Raw genomic sequence first — 10,627 nt, 5'->3', positions numbered from 1 at the left:
CTCCTCCGGTATTGATCAGCCGACATAATGCTCCCCATACCCCCCAGAGATCGGCCATCTAGGATTCTGGCAGGGCATTGCACTTATCCAGGAATAATGCGCTCTTGTGCTGCAACACATCGACACATTTCCAGAGGAGATTCCTGAAAATCGCGTCAGCGAGTTGAATGCACCTGGAAAGCAGCGATCGGTTTCGATTAGCGCCGATGCTTAACCTTTGGCCTATCGGGGATGCAAAAGCGGCCTTTCGGGCGTAAAGTTTTAAATGTCAGAGATGAAGAACAAACTGACGACGATCTAATTGGAATGAAATGACTGGTTCGGTTTGCAACTTTGGTGTGACAATATCGTTGAGTGGAGCACTTATCTGCGGAGTGGCACAACGAAGTGGCTTCATTAGTGCAGCTGAAAATATGCACGGAGATATTTAGGACGTGTGCGAGAAATTGGTTTTATGGGACCTGTCCGTGGAAGGAAATTTATGACGACACTAAACAGTCTACCCGGTCAAGAGTAACACAGTGTGTTTGTTCATTATTATTGATAAAACCGTTATGGGCCTTTATGTTCTGATACTTCTAATTGGATTTTCATCATTCGCACAATATATTGCAGCAGAACGTCAAGATTACTGTGTTTATTGGATTTATATGTCTTCGCATTATTGGATCATTTGCTATTTCACACCGTTATCCTCTCAGGATTCGATTAGTTTTATAAATATTTAATGTACCACTAACCCGGCGCATCCGCCAATTTTGAAAATGTTTCAGCATGGTGGAATATGCATTTGTGACCATTTATTGAACATAGACAGAGAGAGACACTCTTCGGGTTTATTTACTCGTGCAAGTACTTGACGAGAAATGTCAAATGTACCACTTTTTCCATCACGTACTTTTCACTAGAACTAAACAAAAATTCAGTAAAATTCGATTGTTTTCGAATTTTGTCTATTGTGAAATTGTTAACAACAGTAAGAAAAAGCTTGTCGCAGACTAAAGAGGAACTGAAAATTCGTATTCTACCAAAAGGAATGGGTAAAAAATAAGTGATACGTTGAAAGAAATATCGTCAACAAAGAAATTTTTACTGGAGAGAATAGTATTCTGAAGGAAGAAGTACCGAGAGAAAAAGAAAATAGAAAATAATTTTTGAAGAATTACAACCTCACATTTTCGTGTAAACAAAATCAGATAAAAATCTATTTTACTAGATTCGTACATACCAAGTGATTAATATTGTCAAATTCATAATTACAAGGAATTAAACAAAATAAATGAAACTTTATGGGCCAGTTTACAGAAGCAAAATTAAGTTAATCGTAATCAAATGTGAGATTAACTGAACACGTGATCAGATTGAACCAATCGAAGTTTCGAATTCATGAGTTAATCGCGCATTAAAATTTAATTCGAATTAAGTATTTAATTCTCTTTCTATAAACTGGCCCTATATGTACTAATAACATAATTACATAACATTTTTGTTTTATAATACAAAAATTTCCGATAATATTGCGGAATCTGGAAAAGTGCCCCGAATGCTTGCAGCGTTTCCACGTTGAATGGCAAGGGAAATCCTCTCGAAAAGGAATTTCTTTGATTTTGAATCGCCTGATTCCGCGATAAGTCGGTTTCCGATGACATTAATGAAATCGATGGTTTCTTTGCACCAAGGGCCTAAGATTTCAAATGCTAAACCTTTAAACGCGTAGTTTGACGAAATGATTGAACTATATTTGCTATGTTTGCGTTTGCAAGCTATTTCAGCGGCAGAACCTGAGACTTCAGAAGATTTCAATACGTAACTGTCTGCAAGTGTATCTACAACAGTAACGTCCCAAACCAAAGGTTGACCTTTAATCCACGGTACTAAAGTCATCCCATCTGGGCGTTTTTCGTCATCCCGAGACAGTCCGTTTGGTTCTAGAGTTGAATTCACATGAATAGAAGTTAACGACCGGTTGATAATGGAATTAATTTCAGTGTGTCTTGAAAAGGAGGCACTCGAACTGCGCACAGATTAGGAACAGGTAGTCAGGTTATCAGAAGGGTTGCTTAATCTTCAACTGAACTGCGCTCAGTACTTATGCCGGTACTTTTTTGTTTGTCTCGTTCGACGTTGCCTCATGTGGATTTTGCCACAGGATAGCGACAAACAGACGCCAAATATTGGGATTTTCCCAGTTCTTTGAGGGCCCACCAACGTATCGAAAGTAGGTACTTGTCGGCGGCATCATAATTCATAAACCAAATTGGACAGGCCGCTCTAACAACATTATGAATTTCCAAAAACTCTCTATTTCAAATAGTTGTCCATTGAGCAGATAGGAGAACCGAGAAGGGTGATGGCCAATAACAATTTTCAAAAAACTGTTTAGTGGGGGCTGGAAGGAGTGGTAAGAAGGTGAGAAAAAATTATAAATAAGTGAGGTATAAGTAACAAATATAAGTTATTTGTGAATTTTAGTTTTACTAAAAGCGTAAATATGGAAAATTTTGATACTATGTTAAGTCAACGTGGACAGTTGTTGTTAATTTTTGAAAAATACAAGTTTAGAAAATACAGAGTTTTAAAAACAAGTGAAGAAACAGTGTGGCGGTGTACAAACAAAAATTGCATAGCAACAGTTTACACTCTAAATTCAGTTTTTTCGAGAAAAGAAGGTACTCACAATCACAATTTGAAGAAGAATTATTGGTAAGACAAAAAGTCAGTAACTCCTTAAAGAGACAAGCCCAAGAAGACATTTCTGCCAAACCAGCGAAACTAATTCGGAAAGAATTAAATAATCAAAGAGACGCATTAGAAACTATATCTGTCACCGATTTTCGATACATAAGAAACAATATTAATCGTGCACGATTACAATTAGTGCCAAAATTGCCAAGATCGGCTGAAGAGGTACAAATATTTTTAAATACTGCGAACTTAAAAACAAGTAAGGAAGAACCGTTCTTGTTGTGTAACAATCTATCAGAAAATATCGTTGTGTTTTCTTGTAAAAGCAATATCGAATTTATGTGCCAACAAGACACTCTTTACATGGACGGCACATTCGAATTTTGCACAAAATTCTTTGGGCAACTTTTTACCATACATGCATTATGCAATGAGGTTTATGTGCCGGTAGTATTTTGTTTATTGAAAAATAAATCAAAAAGTACATATTTAAGACTATTTAATATATTAAAAGAAAAATATGATTTGATGCATTGTATTCTAAACCCGAAGACTATTGTAATTGATTTCGAAATGGCAGTTCATTTAAGCGTCGAAGAAGTTTGGCAAGGAGTTCAAATTATTGGATGCCGATTCCATCTTGCGCAATCATGGTACGTATTATTTCATATTTCTTTTTTATTTGTTAAGCAAATAATACATAACTTAAAATGATTTTTTATTACAGGTGGCGTAAAATACAGCAACTGGGACTAGCTTCAGAATATAAAAACGAGCAGTCTCCTATTGGAACCTGGCTAAAACATTTATTCGGCCTGACATTTCTTCCACCGGCGGAAGTGGGAGATTGTTTCGCGGAAGATTTCATGTGCGAAAAACCAGAAAATTCGAAACTTGACCAGTTTGCTGATTATTTGGTTGACAATTACATCGACAGTGAGTCTAAATTTCTCCCAGAGATATGGGCGGAAAACAGTTGCAGCATTTTAAGGAGGACAAACACATGCGAATCTTTCCATTCTAAATTTAAAAGAGAAAATTCAAGCCCATATCCAAACATACATTCATTTTTAAAAGTATTGTTGGAAATGCAAACCGACACATATGTAAAACTTAATTCTATTAAGCGAAATGAAAAGAAATATATTCGACGGGAAATCCGATCAAAAATTATACAGTTAGATAGGCATGAAATATCACGTTATAATTTTGTTAAATGTATTTCTTATAAATTTAGTAGTATTGCGAATTTATAATAGGTAAATATATTACTTTTTATGTTATGTATTATGTTATGTATTATATATATGTATTATAATATAAACATTTACATTTTGTAAAAATATTGAAATAAATAATTTGATTTGTGAGGGAAAAGGAATTTGAATCAATGGTTACTTCACCATCTCTCTAATCCTTTTGGATACTGAGCCCAGTTCAGGTGTTTGTAAAGGTCAGTCCAGGTAGAAAAAATTTCTTGAGCGCAGTTTGAGTGTCGGATTAAGGATCTAATGGATTTTGTGCGCAGTTCAGTTGCACCCCTTGAAAATCTACCATTGCTTTTGAAACAACTTAGACCGTGGGTGCCAATTTCGTCAACTTTCGCATTGCATTTGCATATATGAGGTGTACAAAGATTACAACCCAATCTTAAACCAATACAAACTTAGAAGGAAGTGTTATCTAAAAGAGTACCAATATTAGCAGAAGGTATTGCATGTAACCAAGATCCTGATTCTCTGCATTGCAAAGCCTTAAAACGAGCCAAGTCTCTAGGTGCATTAAAGATTAAGTCATTGGCAATTATTCATTTGATATTAATATTGTCCCAATTCTTCTGAAATTGTGGGATTGTTGGTGTTTCGTTCTCATTTTCTACACCCCAGACAGCTAAAGCTTCATCATAATGGTGAATAATAAGCTCATTATCCTTTGAATTTAGTAATAAAGAAACAAGCTTTTTAACCCCATTAATTGAAGATAGGAAAGGAGGGAGGCAAATATCGGAAATGCGACGAATTCCCAGACCACCAAATCTAATCGGTAAAGTGGACTGACGCCATTGTAAATTAGTTAAACGTAAATTAAGTATTCTCTCTAAACAAGACTTTAAAGAAGAATCAATTGAATCAACATAATTAGAAAATTTCCAAAATGGAGTTGTTCTTAATAAAAAATTAAATTTTGGTATGAAACTGTTGTTTTCCCCCATGGTGTTTGAAAAACAGAATTGATGAAATGGTGTACCTATACTTCGTCCAGCTAGAGATGGGAGATTTTAAATTGTAGACTTGTGACCCAACACTACAAAATGCACTAGAATACATTAATTAGAGCATAATTTCAGGGCAAAAAATGTTACTGCTTGAAGGTAAATAAATAAATTATTTACGCTAGGTAGTACTTTCTCTGCCTAGAATTTAGAGATATGTCAACCAATCTCTCGCTGGACAAACTATACCAACATTTAATATACTCGTAAATAACATCATGGACTTGACTTCGATTTTAAAATCATTGATTTAACTGATTTTGAAAAGAAGATTTTAAACAAATTTTCTAAAATATAAAAATGATTTGATTTTAATAGTTTGCAGAATGTTCTTGAATAAATTATGAATAATATTTTCCTCAAAAGCATGGCCAGAGATCAATATCATCTCGCATGCTGCAAAGAAAATTTTCAGTTGAATTGCATATTATTTAAATAATTTTACCGGTTTCAGTATAGTAAGCCTTGGTTTACATTCGCAAAAGTTGGACGGTAGATGGTAGGTGAGTCATAACTGTACTAAGGTAACTAGATCAACACACTACGTATAGAGGTACCGCCATCAGTGATTTTTTATATCTGTCCTTGTCGCACAATCTACTCAAACTGGGGATAAAAAAAACACAATCTAAAAATGATTTGACGTAATTTGACAAAAACTAGTGTCATTATTCTACTGCATATTTAATAATCCTCGTTCACGATTCATCTAACTTATTATTTCGTTACAGTTTTCGTTTGTGTTTAAGTATTGTCATTTATTTCTTTGTTCTCGTTACATCTTTTAACTTGGTTCAGTTACTTGCGTTAATTTTAATACTTTAACATGGTCAGTAACAAGTGTTGTGTTAGCGGCTGTTCAAGTTCTAGAAAAAATGGATTTAAATTGTTTTATGTTCCAAACAGTAAGACACCCGTTACATATACTTATATGCAGTAACAAGCAATTTAATATTAGGAATCAAAAACAGAGTACGGAGAGAACAGTGGCTAAAAAAAATTAAGACTGTCTACAAATCTGCTGTGTAAGTATCTACATAATAAAGTGAAGATTTAGTTTTTCTTATGTTAGGTGATATAGGTAAGTGGCTACAGTATACTTAATATTATTTTCATTTGCAGAAACATTTTAGTAAAGATGATTTCTTTTGGGCTGAAGATTTGCAGCGATTGAAACCTGAAGTTTTCCCTCATCTGTTACTGGAACCTATGAACATAGGTATATTTATTATAGGTAGTTTAAACAGCTACCTATACCTATAACTTTTTTTTATTATAATAGTTACATTATTAATATATTTTATTAACAATACTTATGTATTGTTTCCATACCTAAACTTTTTTCCTTGATTTTAGTTGCTGTAGATCATCTTGCAACTGAATTTGTTCCCCAACTAAACCCTAATCCCGAAACTCCCTTTAACCAAAACTACCCTTTTACGAATCTTCTGAGAAATATTAATTGTGGTCAAAATGTGACAGTAAAAGTATGGGAATGAGAAGAGCAGTTCAAAATATATTTTGATATTGTATTTTTAAACGATTAAAAATTTGGTAACTTGTTTGGGTTTTATTAGTGGTTTTGTAAATTTTAATTAAAAAAATATCTGCAACCAGTAAAACATTTCAGTTAAGAAATTTTGATTAATAATGGGCGACATAACCTAATAAATTTTTGACATTGTAGTAATGCCATTATTTCATTAAAAAAATCCCCAAAACTACTGTCTTCCTTATTTCACTTGTGAAATTTGCATTTGATATCTTTATCTTACAATCCACTTTCGCGAGGAATGGAATGGCGGTACCTCTATACGTAGTGTGTTGATCTACCGGGTGATCAAGAAGGACTGTTTAAGTTGGCAATACAATTAAGAAAATTTTTATTTATAACACTGTAACTGGATATGTTTTGTTGGTTTATTTGACAAATATCTGATATAGGTATAGCATTAACAACGACAAGCCACCAACAACCGGAAATTACTCCTGTTATACGATTTAAAATACGATTCAGTGTTACCAACTTAAACAGTTCTTATTGATCACCCCGTAGTACCTTAAACTGTACCAAGGCCGTCTGAATCAAAAAGCTACGCTTATAAGGCCGTTTCATTGTCCATGATAATTGGTGGCCGATCAACGAATTAAAACTACAATATTGGCGGTAATTTAAAATGTTGTCCTTCTATTTTACATAAAATGGTAAAAGCGTGTTTCATTTGTGGGGCAAAAGATGTTCGCTTATTTGAAATTCCGAGCAATATGGAACAAAGACAAAAATGGTTCGAAGCTTTTGAAACGTTTTGCGGTAAGCAAATTTATGCAGACAATGATAAGGACAACCTTTTAATTTGTATGTGTAATATAAGACACTACAAAAATTACGGATTAGATACTCCAAAAGACGACGCTTATGTAAAGATGCTGTTCCTTCTATTTTTAATTTATAATTAAAACAGACTTGTGGTGTTTATTGATACATGAAATATGTCTACATAGAAGCGAAGTCAACCACGAAATATGAGAAAACAAAATGAGCTTCCTCTTCTCATTTTTCGATCAATTACTTATTAGTTTTCACAGTCATAATCAGGAACCTCCAGTTATTATTTACTGTCATCTTATTAATGTTTTTGTTTTTTACATTTTTCCCACTGAAACTCCGCTTGAAATTCCTGTACCCCAAAATCCTGTAGAGTCTTTCGTCATTCCAACCATTCCTATCACATCCAAATCAATTCAAGTACATAAATAGTATTTCTGCGGAGTATATGTCTAATCTCCAGTACCACTGCAAAGTGTTGACCCAAAAGCTGAAACGAACAAATTGTTTAGCTAAATTAAAAGATTTAGAGGAAGAGAAACGTAAAAACAATAATAGCAAAACAATTATAGCAAAAGAGTACCGAGATGGCCTGAAATATCAGTCAGAACGTGTACAGTATGGAGATTCCGTTCAGCTAAAGGTTACGGGTTTTGACATGACAACTTAACAAAATTACCTTCAAAATCAACAATTTTGAGACATCTTGGAAAATTCGACGGTCAAAATAATTAATGTATCCAAAATAAGCTCGGATCTTGAATATTTTACAGCACTCATATTTTACTTGACGTTTTAAGCACTTAACCTCAAAATAAAAAGAGGAAAAGTCTCAATCGACTGCGTTCGAAATCGGTAGATGGAGCGCAAAAAGATTCTGCCGCCCGAAATGTCACAGAAACAAAGTTTATATGGAAAAATCGAAAACTGAAACGGCCTTATAAGCGTAGCTTTTTGATTCAGATGGCCTTGAACTGTACCTACTAGTACAGTTATGCTGTAGGGTAATATTGCCATAATGACAAGACAATAGACATGTCAACAACAATCAACAAATGAAGACAATATTTAACTTTATTCATTATTAACTCAAACAGACGGAACTAAAAACAACAATAATTACTTAAATAGAAGAAACTATGCCATAGTAAAAATGAACTGCACTTCGTAGTATCGGGTAGTACGTCTATAATAACGAGGGGCTATATTTCTTCGAAACTGTTTTTTTTTTTATACGTATTACGTTGGTATTTCTGTAATAGCACGCTGGCCGGCGTCCAGCATCTCTAGCGAGTTCCTGTTAACAATTAAAACATTTGACATAACTTTCACAGACATGCCACCATAACTCATGCCATACAAAAGTCCCTAGATTACTTCATAATTAGATTTTTGAGTTTTTATCAAATTAATGCCACCAAAATAGAAAAAATAGTATATTATACTCGTTTTATAAGACGCACTGTGACACTCGTTCTGTTCACTGCGTTCGTCGTGCCCCAACCAACTCATGTCACCCGCAAAGATACATTCATATGTACTATGCCGGCCAAAAAATTTTGGCCGTCATTGTTTGTCAATTTAAAAAAAAAATATTGTAATCCGTACTCTATTGTCATCATGATTACCGTCTTGATTATGAACGTTATTTTTTGGGTGGTAAATTTCAAAACTCAAAATTATTTTGGCATTTCTACTACACCGAACGTTTACCTCAGGGTTATGTACGATTGCCCTAATTTTGTTCATTCATGTCGGATTTTTGGAATATCTGAGCTTCAAACAGTTTAAATTGATTGTCAAAATGACAAGAATCGAAAGTGGGGTTACGATTTCTAAAGGTTTATTTACACTTTACTTGAATGTCAAGAAAGTGACGGCCAAAATTTTTTGGCCGCCATAGTACATATAATTTCAGCAGATCTCTCTATCTATATCTACAGGGTTATTCACGAGTGATAATGAGCCCGGCGGAATTGAAAATGCAACCCACAATACATTTTCGAGAAAGCTGGATATTTTAATTTCAATAGCCAGCTTTTTTCGGAAATGTAGTGTGGGTTGCATTTTCAATTCCGTCGGGCTCATTATCACTCATGAATTACTTTGTATACAGAGTTAGTCACATAAGAGTTACTTCCGAAAATGTTTAAATACATACATATCGTCAATCACTTGGTTCATCAACTTTAATAGTATATTAAGTATAAAGAACGGTAATGACAATGTACCGATCGAAGACAATTGTTTGGAGGAGGAGCGCAGCGACGACTCCAAATATTGTCTGAGATCGGTACATGTCATTAACGTTCGTGATGCTTATGAGATTAGAATGCAATGCGATACGACGCCCTTCACATCGTGTTGCCATAATGTCGATTTTTGTATCGCATTTCTAAGGAAATCTGCAAACAGTTACCACCATTGCAGTTTTTGTGTGCAAATATCGCCAGTCGTGTTGAAAAAGAACCAGTAAAATGAGTGATCTTAGTGATTCCGAAAACTGTAGAAGATACTTGGAATGTGGGGTGCGTTCAGTGCTGATTTCTGAGAAATCCAGATAATGCTAGGACTAGGAGTCTCTCGTTTCCTCGAAGTTCAGCTACATTGAAGATTGTCTCGAAAACAAGATTCAATTTACAAGAAAAATTCCTCATGGCGTCACAACTAAAGAATTTTTGAAACCGATGACCTCAATGTGTAATCAAGAAGACAAGGAAAACACGGGGTTGAAAATTTTGACAATACAAATGTCGCGGCAAGTCCGCTAATATTATGCCATTGCAGCGGCAAGGAAAGTCGACTACAAGAGCCGTGTGAGTTTCCAGGAAGTGCTAACATCTTGTCTTCAACTTCTGTCTATATAAATGAAGAATTTTCGAAACCAACGACCTCAATGTGTAATCAAGAAAACAAGGAAAATGTGGAGTATGAAAATTTTGACAATGCCAATGTCGCGGCAAGTTTGCTAATGCCATTTCATTGCAGCGGCAAGGAAAGCCGACTACAAGACCTTTATGAATTTCCAGAAAGTGCCCCCACATTTTGTCTTCAACTTCTATTTACATAAAAATTATTATAACAATCCATTAATTTTCAATAAACTTTGCTTACCGTTCTAGAACACCAAAAATTACTTACCGTTCTAGAACACGAAAAATTACTTACCGTCCAGTTTATCGTTAGCAACGAGTAAACAGAGCTTACCGTCTTGAAACCAGACGTAGTAAACAAGCAAATAGAGTACAGCCGCGCAAAAAAAATTAAACATGTAATCCATGATTGCTTTGCCTGACAGAATTCGCTGACTTTTATCAGAATTGCGAGGTTGATTGTCATCAGTT

General features: G+C 34.6%; 1 long non-coding RNA gene across 1 annotated transcript; it reads right to left on the bottom strand.

The window, feature by feature from the left end:
- Positions 1-7,118: 7,118 nt before the first annotated feature.
- Positions 7,119-8,261, bottom strand: LOC138138728 (uncharacterized). The gene is made up of 2 exons (XR_011162084.1): positions 7,963-8,261; positions 7,119-7,773 (listed from the first exon to the last, which is right to left on the bottom strand). It is a non-coding gene; the product is annotated as an uncharacterized lncRNA (long non-coding RNA).
- Positions 8,262-10,627: the final 2,366 nt, after the last annotated feature.

The sequence above is a fragment of the Tenebrio molitor genome, chromosome 9 (assembly GCF_963966145.1).
Source record: "Tenebrio molitor chromosome 9, icTenMoli1.1, whole genome shotgun sequence".
In the NCBI taxonomy this organism is placed as follows: Eukaryota; Metazoa; Arthropoda; class Insecta; order Coleoptera; family Tenebrionidae; genus Tenebrio; species Tenebrio molitor.
Note: the sequence above shows the minus strand (reverse complement) of the source record. Positions and strands in the feature narration are given on the sequence as shown.